We start from the raw sequence: 19230 nt of genomic DNA, 5'->3' as shown, positions 1-19230 counted from the left end.
TAAGTATGGGTGAAAACTACAGAGAAAAATTGGAAGTACAACAGGATTGTATCTGATGAGGGAAAAAGGAAAAATGGGAAGTGACACGCAAAACTTATGTGGGAAATGGACAAGTGAACTTGTTAACTGGCTGTAAAGGAATCCGTGGATAGCAATTTGAAAGTGCGGGAAGAATTATGTACTGTGAGCTGTAGGATGGTTCTGAGGTATAAGGATAACTGTTCACACGTTATGTGTTATTGCATGTTGGAAAATAAGTTTCCTCACTTGAAATGATGATGGCAGCAATGTGTGGAGGAAGTGTAGATTGATTGGGATGTAAAATGTAATAATACAATAAATAATGTTGAAGTGTAATCTGATGTTGGATGGGAAGGTGGATAGCACATCCTATGTTGAAGCAGTCATGACTGTTGCTACAAAAAGCCCTGTGTGACCATGCTAGTCTGGACTGGTAATGCACATATGTAACAAAGGCTTGAATGAAAATGTAGGAAAAGATAAGAACAGACAATAAGTGAACAATAAAACAGATGTAAAACACAAGACATCCAAAAAAAGATGGAAGGAGAAAGTCAAGCAGGAATGCAAATATGGTAATAGAAATTTCTGTTAAGGTGTAAGTAATTTAAAAAGTAAGATGTAAAGGTAAATCCACAATTATATTGGCAGTGAATTTAAAGGCCATATAAACAATGAATTTTGGTGGCTTTCAGATGAATCTTTTTAAAGAGCTATATAGCACGTGCACACACACACACACACACACACACACACACACACACACACACACTGATGTGACAAGAGTCATAGAATATCTCCAAATATTGCGTTGGACTTCCTTTTGCTCAGCATAGTGCAACAACATGGCATGCCATGGACTCACAAGTTGTTGGAAGTCCACTGCATAAATATTGAGCCAAGATGCCTCTGTAGCCATCGAAGCCGTCCATAATTGTGGAAGTGTTGCTAGTGCACGATTTTGTGCGACAACTGATCTCACAATTATGTCCCACACATGTTCAATAGGATTCATCTTGGGCAATCTGGGTAACCAACTCATTTGCTCAAACTGTCTAGAATGTTCTGACATGGTGCACTGTCAACTATAAAAATTCATTGTTGCTTGGGAACATGAAGTCCATGATGGCTGCAAATCATCTCCAAGTAGCCGAACATAACCATTTCCAGTCAATGATGGGTTCAGTAGCACCTGAGGACCCAGTCCATTCCAGGTAAACACAGCCCACACCATTGAGGAGTCACCACCAGCTACTACAGTGTCCTGTTGACAACTTGGGTCCATGACTTCATGGGGGGTCTGTACCATACTCGAACCCTACCACCAGCTCTTACCAACTGAAATTGGGGCAATTTGACTAGGCCAAGGTTTTTCAGTCTTCTAGCATCCAACTGATATGCTCACAAGTCCAGGAGAGGCACTGCATGTAATGTATTGTTGTGTTGCTTGACGCCTGCCATAGCCCATTAACATCAAATTTCGCCACAGTGTCTTAATGTATGTTGAATATACCACATTGGCTTCTGTGGTTATTTCACGCGGTGTTGTTTGTCTGCTAGCACTAAGAGCTCTATGCGAAAGCTGCTGCTCTTGGTTGTTGGTGAAGGCCATCAGCCACAGAGCTGTCATGGTGAGAGGTAATGCCTGAAATTTGGTAGTGTTGGCACACTCATGACTCTACGGATGTCAGAATGTTGAATTCCATAGTGATTTCCAAAGTGGAATGTCACATGCATTCAGTTCCGATTACCATTTTGCGTTCAACGTCTTTTAATCCCCATCGTGCAGCTATAATGACGGTAGAAACCTTTTCACATGAATCACCTGAGTACAAATGATGGCTCTGCCAATGCACTGCCCTTTTATACATTGTGCACCGTACTTACTCGAATCGAAGCTGCACTCGAATCTAAGCTGCACATGAAAAGTGAGACTCGAAATAAAGGGGGAAAAAAACAATCCCGAATCTAAGCCGCAACTGAAATTTGAGATTCGAAATTCAAAGGGAGAGAAAAGTTTTAGGCCGCACCTCCAAATCGAAACAAAGTTGGTCCATTGTAATATGGGACACAATTTAGGTCGAAAGAGTGGTGATACAGCTACAGTAGTTTGGTTCGAGTCGTAAGCTTAGCAGTTAAGCTTTGGTCCAAATGGCTCTGAGCACTAGGGGACTTAACTTCTGAGGTCATCAGTCCCCTAAACTTAGAAAATCTAACTAACCTAAGGACATCACACACATCCACGTCCGAGGCAGGATTCGAATCTGCGACCGTAGCGGTCGCGCAGTTCCAGACTGTTGCGCCTAGAACCGCTCGGCCACTCTGGGCAGCAGTTAAGCTTTACCAGGTAGCCATTGCTATGCGTCAGGCGCTCCTTCCGTGTTTATACGGGTACCCTTCCTTTTTCACGTGCTTCGTCTGGTTTGAATCGATTGCTTATTTTGCTTTGATCTGATAAGTGCCGTTTTCTTTGTTATAGGTGTTTACGTCACTCTAAGCTGAAAATGCATTACTGTACTGTGTCATGCATTGTTTGTCGCATTCTGATAGTGCGTGTTTTTAGCCTGTCGCCGCTCGCAGCATGGCTTGCTTTTTTTTTTTTTTTTTTAAAAAAAAGTTAGAGATAGAGAGAGAGAGAGAGAGAGAGAGAGAGAGAGAGAGGAATCGTCTCATTAGCGAAACAATGGCAACAGATGGCTATTTGTTGTTACTTACACTGCTGCTTTCTTTGATAATGATCAACAAGAACCAAATAATAGACTGCGTATGGTAGAAAATGTTCTGAACGACAATTAGGCGAAAATTTTTCTCCATTTGAAAATCTTTGCGGCCGCTTCTTTAGTACATCAAATTCTGCACAGAAATTAGAATCATCTTAGATTTCAAAATCTAGTCAGTTGCCATGCTTCATTTCTGTCTGTATCACTATTAGGCATAAGAATAATACGAATATAAATATGACACGATACGTATATTCTTTCGCATTTGCTGTTGTCTCACTATAGTTTCATAGTTTATTAGGCAGACAGGATTTAAATGAGATAGCAGCAAACACGAAAGAATACATGGCAAAATGTTTATATTCGTATTATTCTTATGGTGAAGAGAAAACTGCATGTGATTCACATTTCATCACGTTCCTATTAGCAACCATCTCTTCTCACAGGTAGGACAAAATTCTGAACGTAGAGTTGGCCATATTGACAAACATCCCAAACAGTCTTGCCCAGTCGGATTTTTGTAGTACATTGAAATTCTGCTACATTCAAAGATGAACAATACGGAATTTGTATTTACTTCGTTGCATAATGTATGAAAATGCAGTGGTCGAAACTCGGGGTGGAGAAAAAAAGCTCGTCTTCCACCTTTTTATAAAAATTTATTTACTGACGCAGAGGTTTTGGCGCCAGTATTTATCTTTGTGCCTGCAAAGCATGCCTGTGTAGTGCTACATATATTCGACGGCAGAAGTTAGTTGTGGCGGCACCTACCAACATTTTTCAGAACTTCCGCTTGCTTTGCACTCGATTCTAACCCGCAGGCGGTTTTTTTGGATTACAAAAACCGGAAAAAAAATTGCGGCTTAGATTCGAGTAAATACGGTAAGTGATACTACTGATATCTATACATGTGCATAACGCTCACCCAAGACTTTTCACATCAACCCAAACAACATACCCATCTACTCCCCCCCTCCTGCCCCCCCCCCCCCCTCCACACACACACACCGCCTGTACAACTACATTGTCCCAGATGACTACACTGTGCCAATATTGCCCCTAAGAAGCTCAACACAGGAGAGTGGTTCTGTTGGGTGGAATGGGGGCCTAGGGATAAAGGAGGTAGCGGTGAGGGTGTCTGACAGATCGGAGGGGGAAGCAAGATGTGGATGGCGGGGGGGGGGGGGGGGGGGGTAATGCAGCAAGCAGAGGGAATTGATTGGGAAGGGACAACAGAACACAGGGATGAGAGACTGCAGGTGAGTGAATGTTGGTTTAGGATGAATGAACTTAGGGTCTTGGGCAGGGGTGGAGATTAGTGTGAACAGGAACTAGCAAAGGCTGAGGAAAAGCTTATCATATCAAAGGATCTATTACAAGGATAACCCTCATCTACGTAATTCAGCAAAGCTGGTTTGCGATCTTAAGCTTACCCATAAAATCAAGTGTTCACATTGCTCTTGAGTGTGCGCTGGTGCATTCATTTACATGATACGATATTTTGACAGCATACATTGTCATCTTCAGGTGATACCTGTAGACTGAGAGTCTTTGCTACATTGCATCTTCTTTATACTCTTATCACTCTCCACTCCTTACCTCTCTATCCTGCCATCTGCAGTGTCAGTTGGAATGGTGAAGGGGACAATTGCTGAATGCTGGGTGCAAACTCCTTTCCTTCAGTGCTTTTGTTGCTCCCATTGGGTGCAGTCAGCTAATGTTGTGACTTCAGTTGGCCAAGTGCTGCATTTCACACTTTACTGAGAGTGAAGTGATTGCCTGTATTAATCAGGTCGTTGGCTACTCATATCTCAAGAAGTGTCTTAGCACTTCTGTTTGCTCATATATCATTGATTTCCCTGTAGCTATGCAGTATTCTGCAGCTGCACATTTTGTTGATTGCTTGATTTCATTGTGTCTCCAGTGTTCCTGGCACCTTTGACTGTCTGCACAGTCTGCCTTACTGCATTTGAACTGAAAATGGTACACACACAGGTTACAGAGCCCCAAGTCATCTCACACTGCACCTAACAACGTGCACATTTTTGGAGGTGGGCAGAAAAAGCATTTAATGTTGTGTTGATCCAATTTGTGCTGATTTTGTTTGGTACAACTTGGCTCAGTTTAAAATTAAATGCTTTTTCTATCTGCCTCTGAAAATGTGTGTTACTGGGGGCAGTGAGAGATGACTTGAGATGTCTACCATTTTCCACACAGATGCAGGGAGGCGTATGTTGGGCAGACTGTGTAGACAGTCAAAGAAAGGTGCCAGAAACACAACAGACACACCAAACACAAGCAACCAACAAAATCTACAGTTGCAGAATACTACATAGCTACAGGGAATTCAGAAAAATATGAACAAATGAAACTGTATGACTGACCTCAGCATTTTTGGATTGTGTCCTAAAGGAGACTGCTGAAATACAACTAGCTGATGGTCTGATGAACTGACACAATGGCTTCACTCTCAGTAAAGTGTAGGACCCAGTGCTTAGCCAACTCAAGACACAATAGCAGATGAGAGGGTCTTCCATGTCCAATGGGGGTAGCAGAAGCATTGAGTTGGCACCTAGCATTCGGTGATTGCACATCCCCACCACTTCACCTGACATGGCTTGCAGTCGGTTAGTGAGGGAAGGGATGGGGAACAACAGAGAGTATAAAGGAGATGTGAGGTAGCACGGACACTGATTCTACAAGTATCATCTGAAAATGACAACAAGGCACGCTGTGATTACATAGAATTTCCCATCGTAATACCTGATGATACTCTTTCCCATATGCAGTAAGGTAATGAAGTGATCTTGACATAATATTTCAATGGACCAACTGGCCTCCAACTTCAAGGTGAGTATGCTGATGCACAATCTCACTGGAGCGGAGTTTCTAACAAGATTGACAGCTCCTTAATACACTGAGACCATGCATGATGCACTAGTAGCAATACTGCTGTCCTCAAGCACAAGTGAACTGGTAGCACACTCGTGGAAGAAATAGACAAAACAATATGCCACTAGCAGACACTAATAGAAAGAGGCCATTGGTCAAAATAATTCTATTCCCTGACGAAATTACAAATGGTGATAAGAGTTTCCCTTTAAGTAAGACATGGAATCTGGTTTTATCTGACATTAAACAACAAACTGTTGTTGTTCAGTGCCAGATTCCAGGGGAAACTCTTATTACCATTAATAATTTTATCAGGTAATAGAATTTTGTAGAACACCATCATTACAATCGTTTTGTTTCAGCCAGAGAAATCTGCTGTGGCAGAACACTGTCTTAATGAGGGATGTAAGATGTTGGATAATGCAGTGCAAATGATTTCTGCTGCTTCCCACTGCTGGGAATCTGTTCCAAAAGGATCTATTGAAACTCAATTATCTTATAACGGTATTAATGGGGACAAATGCTTCCCTTTAAGTAAGATGTGGAATTCGGTTTTATATGATATTAAATAACAAAGGTCTTTATTTCGACCAGACAATTCTTTTAACTAGTGTCTGCTAGCGATATATCATTTTGCGTATATCTTCCAATGGTGAGCTACAAGTTCATTTGCGCCTGAGGGCAACAGCGCTGCTGCTCCCACACACACAGTGGGTTAGCTGCTGTGTATAAAGGAGTCACTAATTCTTGTTGGAAACATAGTTGTGGCAAGACCGAGCATCAGCATACTCACCTAAAGATGGTAGCCAGCTGGTCCACTGAAATTTTGTGTCAAGATGGCTGCCTAGTCCACCAGCATATCGAATAAGATTATCAACGAGGTATGCTGTCAAAATATGTTGTATATACAAGTTGTCCTGGCTTGACGTCCAAGAGCAATACAAACAGGGAAGCTGGTGTTGGGGGTGGCAGGGGAAGGGGGCAACCCGGTTGGCATAGGTAGTGAAGCAGCTATTGAAATGGAGCCTGTTGTGCTCAGCAGTGTGTTCTGCCATTGGGTGGTCAGCTACACTCTTGGCCACAGTCTGGTGTTGGCTGTTCATTCAGATGGACAGCTTGTAAATGACATCGCCACTTCCACAGATGTACCTGCCTCTGATAGGACAGGATAAGTTTTTAATGAGACTATAGTAGGGTGTGCTGGGTGAGTGTATCTGTTAAGGCCTTCAGCATACTGGATAAGGCATTGCTTGTCACCACTACCTCCACCTCCCCCCCCCCCCCCCATCCTCCTCCCTGTTCCCCACCCACCCACCTTCTATATGCTTCCCCAACTCCATAAACCCAGTAGCACTGGCTACAACATTGTAGCTGATTGTTAGGCTTGCACTGAAAAAAATCTCATCTCTTGTTGACCAAGCCTCCAACAAGTTGCTTGCAGCTTACCTTAATACATCAAAGGCACATACCACTTCTTTCATCAACTCTCAGCCATTCATATTTGGATTCCTACTTGTCACTAGAGCTAAGATTTTTTTATATTTGCATGATAGTGCATATAAATGCATATTTAAGGGGTTATTGCATATATAAATAACTTTGGCATATTTATGCATATATTTTACTTTCGCAGCAATGATTCTTGAAATAAAAGTATTTCACCACAATAGTTTAAGAAGAAGAGTAAGACCCGAGCAAATTTCTCTTTTAATGCTATGTTTGTATATAATCACTTCTCTGTCATATTTACAAGTCCATAAAAAGTCGCCTAAAAATGAGGTGAACAAAGCAATCAGCAATGAGCAGTTCCTGTACTATAGAAATACGTCTCTCGATAGCTTAACAAAAACTAAATAGCAATCAACAATCATGTGGCAAACCTTTAAAGTTCAGTCAGCCATCGCATCGTAAAAGTCAGTACAGTTTGTATTGTGAAACAAACAAAGCCAGTGGTGGCAACAATGACATTTCTAAGAATGAAAAAGTTCCATTGTCAGCTACCTATAAATCCGTAACTAGTGTGCTGTTCTTCGTGATTTCTGAAGTATGCATAGGACGATTCAATATTACCACAATGCCGAAGGAGAAGAACAGTAAAGCTTATTTACTTCATCCGTGGATTGATGGAAATCCTACTCTAACAACAGGTGGAAATGTAGTATTGTGCTAAGTGTGTGAGAAGCACGTAAGTTCTACTTTTGCTTTCTCAAAGTTAAAAATCAATGTGATTTTCGAGTTAGTTGTTTACTTTATGGAAATAAACTCACTTTATTTTTATACCATTGTTATAGGTGCCCTGTGATATTTTTCCAGATTACACAACATTTACAAACAGCTACTCATAGAAATGCTGCTAATAAAAATATCTCCAACATCCAGACAAACTTACCAGCAGCATTTTCTGCAAGCAGAAATGGAAATGCTGGCAATGATAATTTTTCGAAAGATCTCTGCAAATCTTTAGTTTCAGCCAACATCTCTTTCAATAAATTAAATTATGTAGAATTTCGAGGGTTCCTTGAAAAATATACCAAACGAAAAGTTCATGATGAATCAACAACAAGGAAAAACTATCTTGGCAAAGTTTATGAAGAGGTAAGTTTAAACATTTATTTAATGAAACTAGTTTGCATGTCAGCAACCCCCATATCCCCCACCCTCCATTTAAGTTTCATTAAAACTTTTCAATTTTTTTAAAAATTTTAAATCTATTACACAAAAATATTTTAAAACTGAAACACAAAATTTCGTATGACCTGTAGTGTCAACGAGTTTATGATCAAGAAACATTTTTAATATTTTTTGTTGTACTTAACCCCCAGTGCCAAAAAAAATTGAGACCCATATTACCATGACTGTTGTTTACAAATTTTCAATAAAATAATTCTTTTCAGGTAATACAAGAGATAGAGATGATATTGGGGATTCAAACGTGTGGTTATCTGTAGATGAAATGACTGACTCATGTGGGAGATAGATTGTCAACATTGTCATCGGAAAAATGGTGGAATCTTAACCAGGAACACGTCATCTCATTGTCTCCAGAGTACTGGAAAAAACAGACCATTCTACTATTGCTATGGTTGTTCGTGATGCATTACATGTTTTGTGATCAGCTAAAGAAAATGAGGAAAAACTCCTGGTGATAGTTACAGATGCTGCAGCATGTATGATTAAGGCTGCTAAAGCTTTGCAGGTATTTGATCCCAAGGCAGTTCACATAACTTGTTTAGCACATGCTCTTCACCAACTGTCTGAAGAAATTCAAGTGTATTTTGCAGAAGTAAATGGCTTAATTTCCTCTGTGAAAAAAGTGTTTGTGGAGGCGCCATCAAGAGTAAAATTATTTACTGAAATGATGTTTACACTCACAGCCGATCATCACGAGGTGGGGAACATGGATAGAAGCAGCTCTGTATTACAGTGGGCATTTAGAAGATGTGAAAAGGGTGCTGGACAGAAATGAAGCAGCAAGTATCCCAGCTGCAATTAGTGCTTGCAATGACGAGAGTCTCCAGAGGAAATTCGTGTTTATTAGGACCTTTTTCAGTAAACTCCCAGCCACAATTACATGTTTGGAAGAAAAAGCAATGCCTCTATTTTCTGCCCTTGAGGTCTATGAAACAGCTGTCGTCGGAGACATACCAGAAGAAATAGGAAAGTGTATTCACAACAGATTTGAGAAAACTGAAGTAAGGAATCCAGGTTTAATGTTTCTTCGGGATATGAATAAGGTGTTACAAGGAGAATCTGAAAAACAGCTTAATGATTATTCTGTAAGTGACATAGCCTCTTTTTGGTACTGGCCTGTTACTTCCTGTGATGTAGAGATCTCTTTCTCTTCGTATAAAAAAATTTTAAGTGACAGAAGGAAATCATTTCTTCCAGAAAACTGTAAAAAAAATATTTAACTGTTTATTGTAATAAAAGCAACTGATGCTAAAATAGACTAAGAGAAAGAGGCAAACAGACAGTAATAAATATTAACTTTTTTAATTAAGGTTTTAAGAATAATTATATAATCAGCTTACTTTATGAGGGTTAAAAATGTGAGAAAGTTGAAATAATGAATTTTATTTATTATGCTTATTTTAAAGTTTTTAGAGCATATTTATCAGATTTTAATGCATAGATGCATGCATATATTCATACTTTTCAGTGCATATGAATCCAAGCACTACTTATCACTAATGTTGCTACCTCCTGAAACAATAAAATCCCGCACACCCATGGCCTTGTCAGTAGTGAATAGTAACTCTCCCCCTACCCTTCACACACTCTAAACCTACCACCCAATTCATTATACATGTGACTAATTACATCTTCACACATAATTACCTCCCATTTGAGGGCCCATAGACACCTATACAAGTAGCTACTTACATCTTCACACTTAATTACCTTGTGTTTAAGGGACCATAGGCACCCTCTGAATTTAATTGATGAAAGGAGAAAATATAAAAATGCAGTAAGTGAAGCAGGCAAAAAGAAATACAAACGTCTCAAAAATGAGATTGACAGGAATTACAAAATGGCTAAGCAGAATGGCTAGAGGACAAATGTAAGGATGTAGAGGCATATCTCACTAGGGTTAAGATGGCTAATGCCTACAGGAAAACTAAAGAGGTCTTTGAAGAAAAGAGAACGAATTGTATGAATATCAAGAGCTCAGATGGAAACCCAGTTCTAAGCAAAGATGAGAAAGCAGAAAGTTGGAAGGAGCATGTAGAGGGTCTATACAAGGCCGATGTACTTGAGGACAATATTATGGAAATGGAAGAGGATGTAGATGAAGGTGAAATGGGAGATATGATACAGTGTGAAGAGTTTGACCAAGCACTATAAGACCTAAGTCAAAACAAGGCCCCAGGAGTAGACAACCTTCCATTAGAACTACTGACAGCCTTGGGAGGGCCAGCCCTGACAAAACTCTACCATCTGGTGAGCAAGATGTATGAGACAGGTGAAATACCCTCAGCCTACAAGAAGAATATAATAATTCGAATCCCAAAGAAAGCAGGTGTTGACAGATGTGAAAATTACTGAACTATCAGTTTAATAAATCACTGCTGCAAAATACTAACTTGAATTCTTTACAGATGAATAGAAAAATCTCGGGAAAGATGATTTGGATTCTGTAGAAATGTTGGAACATGTGAGGCAATACTAACCCTACAACTTACCTTAGAAGATAGATTAAGGAAAGGCAAACCTATGTTTCTAGCATTTGTAGACTTAGAGAAAGCTTTTGACAATGTTGACTGGAATACTCATTCAAATTCTGAAGGTGGCAAGGGTAAAATACAGGGAGCGAAAGGCTATTTACAATTTGTACAGAAACCAGATGACAGTTAATAAGAGTCGAGGGGCATGAAAGGGAAACAGTGGTTGGGAAGGTAGTGAGACAGGGTTGTAGTCTATCCCTGATGTTATTCAATCTGTATATTGAGCAAGCAGTGAAGGAAACAAAAGAAAAATTTGGAGTAGGTATTAAAATTGATGGAGAAGAAATAAAAACTCTGAGGTTCGCCCATGACATTGTAATTCTGTCAGAGTGAGCAAAGGACCTGGAAGAGCAGTTGAACGGATTGGACAGTGTCTTGAAAGGAGGATATAAGATGAACATCAACAAAAGCAAAAAGAGGAAAATGGAATGTATTCGAATTAAGTCAGGTGATGCTGAGGGAATTAGATTAGAAAATGAGACACTTAAAGTAGTAGATCACTTTTGCTATTTGGGGAGCAAAATAACTGATGATGGTAGAAGTACAGAGGATATAAAATGTAGACTGGCAATGGCAAGGAAAGCATTTCTGATAAAGAGAAATCTGTTAACATTGAGTATAGATTTAAGTGTCAGGAAGTCATTTCTGAAAGTATTTCTACGGAGTGTAGCCATGGATGGAAGTGAAACGTGGACAATAAATAGTTTGGACAAGAAGAGAATAGAAGCTTTCGAAATGCGGTGCCACAGAAGAATGCTGAAGATTAGATGGGTAGATCACGTAATTAATGAGGATATATTGAACATAATTAGGGAGAAGAGAACTTGACTAGAAGAAGTGATCGGTTGGTAGGACATGTTCTGAGGCATCAAGGGATCACCAATTTAGTATTGGAGTGCAGCATGAAGGGTAAAAATCGCTGAGGGAGACCAAGAAATGAATACACTAAGCAGATTCAGAAGGATGTAGGTTGCAATAGGTACTGGGAAATGATGGAGCTTGCACAGGATCTAGTAGCATGGAGAGCTGCATCAAACAAGTCTCCGGACTGAAGACCACAACAACAACAACAGCAACAGGCACCCATAGGGCATTTACCTGTTTATGGGCATTCTAGAGGAAACGTCTCTAGGGACCCAAATCCCAAACCATTTGTTTGGTTCAGGTTCACTGATGAGATCTTCACATCTGGATGCAGACCCATGACATCCTTTCCTCAGTCCTCCATAAACTCAATACTTTTGCTTTCGTACACTTCACCTGGGCCACTTCAGCCAAATGTGCCACATTCTTAGTCATTGACCCCCATTTCTCTAACATCTCCATCCAGAAACCTGTCCGTATCAAGCACACTACCATCAACAGTGCCTGCATTTTGATAGCTGCCATTCCTTCAGTCAAAAAGTTACCACCATATAATCTGGCCACCGCTGGATGGTGCAACTGCAATGACGAGAAATCCCTTGCTTAGTATGTTCAATATCTAAGGCCTTCACAGTCAGGAACTGACTTCCAAGCAGTCAGATTTCCCAGATCATAACCCCCCCCCAATTCTCTGAACACCACTTCCCACCCTTCCCAAAGTGGTATGTCACCACCTGGCCAATCCACACAATTGCCTAGTCCATTTGTAGTGTTGTGGTTGAGCACATTCACCAGTTTACAGCACAGCTTGAGAAATCTTCAGTTTAGTCAATCTGCCCATTGCTCTGCAGTCTAGCAACTTCTGTTCGTATTAACTCCATGATTTTCTTATTGTTTTTAATGTACTGTGGATTTCATAATAAAAATAACTGTGAACCATGGACTGCAGTATCTTCTCTGGTACAGGTTTTACTTACCAACAGCACCTACAATAATAAGTAAATAAAAGATCACAGTCACAATTCATTCTAATTAACAAGCTTTCACTCAGCCCACAATCTACAAATAAATAAATAAATGGTTTATTTGTGCATAATAACTTAACAGTCATGGGCAAAGTCAGTTTACAAACACAAGAACATTAAAAAAAGTTTAGAAGTAAAGATATGTGGTTATCAAGTATTGTAGGTCAGCAATAACACACTTTAGATATCGTAAATGCATTTATTAGACACTGAAGTAAGCAAGAACAACATGGCAGTAAAAATTATGTGCAGAGAGAACCTAGAACAAAGATAGTCCAAAGATGTCAGAGTCAAAGACGGGGACTCTACGTTAGAGGTGGCACAGATGCATTATACACAATAACATTAAAAATCCTTGATGGAGTAAAAACATTTACCAATTAACAGTTGCTTCAATTTTTGTCTTAAATATGTTTCCTTGTAACAATTTTCTATGATTTGGCAATCTGTTATAAAAATATATTCCAGCAGAAAATGGACTATGATCTGTTGCTCTTTTATTAATTAATTTTATGTGGTAATCCTCTCTTTTTTTGTACTATAATTATGCATTTCACTATTGATTACACTATGCTCCATATTTTCTTTTACAAACAGTATAGTTCTGAGAACATACAATGAATGTGCTGTTAGTATGCTATATTTAATGAAATATTCTCTACAGGACTGACACTAACATTAACTATTATCTTAATTGCTCTTTTCTGGGCTCTAAAAGCCCTATTGATATTTACCATTGGTGCCCCACCCCAAATCTCAATACCATATTGCAGGTGGGAGTGTATAATCCCAAAACAGATTTGTCTTAAAACAGGTTGCGATATTATGCTAGAGAGGTGTTTTAGCATGTAGGTGTTACAGGAGATTTTTTTACACATGTAACTGATATGCTCCTTCCATGTAAGATATTTGTCTACTATAATACCAATGAATTTATGTTTATCAATTGTTAGCTGTGGTTCTGTATCCACTTGTTTTGATTTATAATACAGCAGAAACTCCATCAGAATTGTCTTGACCTTATTTAGTGCCAATTTGTTTTTGGTGAGATGTTCTCTGCATTATTCTGCACTGCTAACTGTTTTGTAGGGCCACAATTTATGAAGGAGGTATCATCAGCACAATTTACTAGGTTTGAATCTTGTGGAATTATTATATCATTGATGTACACAATAAAGAAAAAAGGCCTGATAATGCTTCCCTGAGGGACTCCACCATTAAGAATTTTATAAGTAAGATGATTTTACTGTTTATGTATGTCTCCCAGTTGTATAATACAGCTTTACACATTGTCTCCTATCGACAAGGTAGGATCTTAACAAACTTACTGCTACTCGTCTGACTCCATAGCTTTCTCACTTATGGAGAAGAACAGAATGATTTGCACATTCAAAAGCCTTGGATAGGTCTAAAAAGGTGCCAATAACTTTGTTTCCAGCATCGAGTTTATTTAATACCACTTGCAAAAATGGAGCTAAGCTGTTATTGTAGACCAGTGCTTCCTGAAACCATGCTGAAAGTTTATTCATAGATAGTACTTACAGAAAAAAATGATTCAAGTTGATCAAGAAATAGCCTTTCCAACAGCTTACTAAATATTGATGTCAATGAAATAGGCCTATAATTTTGAATATCTGTACCGATCTTATTTCAGTGACCTTTAACATGTCAGGAAATGATTCCCTGACTGAAAGAGCTGTTTATTAAATGTTGCAGTTGCTGCATTAATTCATTGCTGCATTCTTTCAGGATTTTGGTGAGGTGTCATCCCAGCCAGTAGCTGTATTTGCTTTTAAGTTGGAAATGGTTTCCAGGATTTCCAATTCTGTAAAACACCTCAGTAAGTATGAATTACTGACATTACTGGGATTTAGCAACTGTGGTGGGTTGATCACATCCTCCCTATTCATCTTACTAAACTGGTCTATGAACCTCTCACATACTTCCTTTGAGTTACTCAGCAATTTTTCAGTGTCACTTATTATTATGTTATTGCACACTGCATTGTCGCTCCCTCCTCTTTCCTTATTTACTGTAATCCACAGTGTTTTGGTAACATTACTAGATTGCCTCATCTGTTCAGCATACATCTTTGCTTTTAATGCCTTAAGTGCTTCCCTGTAGGTTTCTCTACACTCTTTGTATTTAGATTGGAAGTTCTGAAGTTTGGCGTGTCTAAAAAAATATATAAATCTTTCATATCTTCCTTTAATTTTATCAAGTTAGGGGCAAGTTTAGGATTCTTCGAACTGTCTGTTTTCTTTAGTGTTTTGACCACTGGGCGCACTTAGTTAAGACAATGGTCTGTTTTTTATGAGATGAGAATTTGTCTAAAAGTTCCTCTAGATGACAGAAAAATTCTTCCATGATACTGTTAGGGGATCTGTACAGGCTAGCCGTTATTAAACTGCTATTTCTAAGCTTTATTCTTATTGCAACTATTTCAAAAGCCATCTGACATGCAAGTTTATCTAGTGACGTCTGTTAGTATTTTCTCCATATGTGGTCTTGGTGTGGTAGTTTATTCCTGTGATCACTATTACATTCAGTTTAATATGATTTCATTTCAACAACTCATTTACAACCCAGTTGATAAATAATTCCCATCTCTATTTACCAAATAAAATACAGTACAGGGTTCAGTATCAAGCAATGTTTTCTGAAGGACAACATTTTTGCTTTTATGGGGTCAGCTTTACTTAAAAACTAGCATAAACATTTTTACATCCTACATACTGTATGAGAAATCAAATTATAAATTTATTTAAATTTAACTTGAGTTTGTATGATGGTAGGATTTAATGCCACTTCCTTCTGTTTTTCACGAAATTGTCAAATTTCGAGTTTGCTGTTGTTAGTATGTAGTTTCTACCATATTTCTTAAAATTGTGCAGCACAAATCAAATGTCTCGTGATTGTTTGAGCAGACCTGATACTGTATTGGGCGCTGTGGTGTTTGCTCAAACACATTATTTTTTTAGCTCTGGAATATTCTGCATAGCAATTTATTCGGGCATGACTAACAACCAATTGTCCATCTGGATGACTTGATACTGTATTGGGCACTGTGATGTATCATGAAATCACTAGTTTGTTCAAACACCTTATTTTTTTAGCTCTAGAATATTCTGCATAGCATTTTATTTGAGCATGACTAACAACTAGTTGTCCATCTGAATAAACAGCCACTGCCAAACTGTGTCCAAAAGCAGAGTTAACCCCCCCCCCCCCCCCCCCTGGAGTGGCAGCTTATACAGCTGAGCACAACATGCTTGATTGCAATACCTGCTTCACAACTCATGTCATTTGGATCACCCTTCCCCTTTCCAACACCTTTCTAATGAATTACATCTATGTAAGCTGTCCTCACGCCACACCTTTGATCCACAATATTCTGCTTGCAAAGCAAAGAAAGTGCTAGTATCCAAAAAGATATAATTAAAAAACTGAACATTAACAAAACTGTTCAGTGTTCTAACCCATTTGTTTTGAAATACAGAAATTACTTGGGTTCCTGATTGTTGATTGTATTTTATTGGTCCTGTTGTCTACATAGCAGCTTATGCATAAGACATTGGACAAGTCAAGTTATAAATATACAGGCTGAAAGTAATTTCAAGGCATACATATTTAAGCTTACAATAACACACTTTACGCGTAAGTAAGTATTTATATAACACATTTCATAAATTTAAATATTCTTCAATGGAGTAGATAGAGATTTTCCAAATGTATTGACCTCAGTGATAGCTTTTATGTTTTCAGGAAGTTTGCTATAAAGCTTAACTCCCATGTGGAAAGTACCTTTTTGGCACAGTGCTGTGCTGATTTGAGTCATATGTAAGTTTCTGTTTTGTCTGGTAAAGTGCTCATGTATATCACAGTTTTTTTTGTAGTCTCCGGTCCTTGCCTATTACATTTAATTTAAAGAACAAAAGGGTTTCCATAAAGTATACACATGGTAATGGGGGAATACCAGATTTCTTAAACAGGGGTTTACAAGAGTCTCTAGGCTTGCACCCAAACAAGATTCTGATGGCCCTTTTTTGTAGTTTAAAAGTGCTATTAGCTGTTTTAGAGTTTCCCCAGAAGGTGACCCCATATCTAAGACGAGAATGAAAGTACGCATGATATGCATTCAATACTGTTTTCTCACTACAGCATGATTTTAATGAACAAAGAAGATAACATGTTTTGCTCAGTTCAGCATTGAGATATTCAATATGCTTATTCCATCTGATGTTACTCTGCAGCCAAAGTCCTAAGAATTTGGTTTCAGTACTTTTACCAAGTGGCTCGTCATTGATAGACACTGATGGGATAAACATGTCCTTGTTAGGAACATTGTGGAATTTTAGAGCAACGGTTTTCGTACTGTTTATTACAAGCTGATTACTCTGTGCCCAGCAACTAAGTTGTTTCGTGACCGTGTTTACTGTCTGCTGCAACTGTTCATTGTCGCCTCCTTTTAGTTGAATCGTGGTGTCATCTGCAAATATGATTGTTTTGTGTGCATCAATATTTAAGCTTAGATCATTTATGTACAGAAGAAACAGAAGGGGTCCCAATACGGATCCTTGGGGTACACCACATTTTATTTGTTTATAGTCAGATAAGTGATTAGATACAGTTTTTAGTTCAATATTTGTGTGCTTGACGCACACTGCCTGCATACGATTTGTCAGGAAGGAACTGATCCACTTGTTGGACAGACCTCGAATACCATATCTTTCTAGCTTTGATAGCAGAATTTTACGGTCCACCATGTCAAAAGCTTTTGACAAGTCAATAAAGACTCCTATTGTTTCCTGTTTTTTGTCCATCAGGTTTAGGATGGAAATGATGCACTCATAGATAGCAGTTGTTGTTGACCTCTTATTTCTGAATCCATGTTGTTCATTACATAGGATGCTGTTTTTATTAATAAATTTCTTAAGTTTCTCATACATCACTTTTTCCAGTTATTTAGAGATGCAGGAGGAAATTGTGATGGGTCTGTAGTTATTTACATTGTCTTTATCCCCTTTTTTTATATACAGGAATAACTTTTGATGTTTTCACCACATCAGGGAAAGTGCCTGCCTGAAGTGAGCAGTTGCATAAATCTGTGAGTACTTCAATCAGGTTTGATGCGCTCTTCTTTAACATTGTTGCAGGTATACCATCAATACCTGCCAATTTGGAATTTTTTAGTCCTTTTATTGCTTTAGCTACTTCATCTTGTGAAACAGAACTGATGTACATTGATCCTCTACATGCACTTATTTTATATTCATTTGCCTGGGAGCTCTTAAAGTTTGATTGTAACATATTTTCAGCAACACCTGTGAAAAAGTTGTTAAATGTGTTGGCTACTTCTAAGGGGTTTGTTACTTTTTTATTTTTATGTTATAGTGTTATATTTTTCCAAGGTTGTCTGTATTCTCCACATTCTTTTTTATAACACTCCACATAGCCTTTGATTTATTAGCTGAATTATAAATGATTTCATCATTATGCATTATTTTTGCTGCTTTTATTACGTTTCTTAATATTTTGGAGTATTTTTTTATAGTATGCGCGTACTACAGGTGAGGAATTTTTTGAGTTACATATTTCATGAAGTAGTCTTTTCTTCTGACATGAAACTCTTATTCCCTTTGTGATCCAGCTGTTTGTTCTAGAGTTTCCCCGTATGGTTAATGTTTTCAGTGGGAATGCAAGTTCAAAGAAATGGGTTAATACATCAATGAAAGTGTTGAATTTTTCATTTATATTGTTCATTTTGTACACTCCTAGCCATTTTTCTTTCTGTAATAAATTGTTGAAGTAGTTCACATTATGCTGATTATAACTTCGATATGCCGTTCTGAAAGACATGTTAATAATACTGCCTTGTACTTTTATGCTTAATATTTGAGCAAGATGATCACTAAAACCTGCATTGAAAATTCTTAGTGAGGTGTTGTGTAAACTCTTCTTGACTAGAAACTGATCAATAGCTGTTTGGCAAGTTTCTGATACTCGGGTAGCTGCTTTTACTTCAGCCTTTAAATTGTAGGACGTTGCAAGGTTCAAAATGGTCTCCCTATTTCCACTATTCGTGAGGAAGTCAATATCGAAGTCACCACAGATTATCAATTGACAATCCATTTTATTTACTTTATTTAGCAGTGACTCCATTTTGTTTAAGAAAAGTTCAAAATTCCCAGACGGTGATCGGTAAACTTTAGCAATAACCAGGTTGAACTGAGTAATTTTTATAGCTGCAATTTCATAATCCTTTTCGACATTTGCCCTAGTTAAGTCAGGTAGCGTAATAAAATCTACATTATCCTTTGTGTAAATTGCTACCCCACCCTGCTTGCTGTTTTTCCTGCAGTAGTAAGTAGCCAAGACAAATTTGTTTATTTTCGTATTCTGGATTAATTCTGGGTTAAGCCAGTGCTCAGAAATGCATAACACTGAGATATCATTAAGTTCGTGTGTTAATAGAATGTTAAT

This window comes from Schistocerca gregaria, chromosome 7, assembly GCF_023897955.1.
Source record: "Schistocerca gregaria isolate iqSchGreg1 chromosome 7, iqSchGreg1.2, whole genome shotgun sequence".
In the NCBI taxonomy this organism is placed as follows: Eukaryota; Metazoa; Arthropoda; class Insecta; order Orthoptera; family Acrididae; genus Schistocerca; species Schistocerca gregaria.
The sequence above is the reverse complement of the archived record's forward strand: the minus strand, read 5'-3'. Positions refer to the sequence as shown.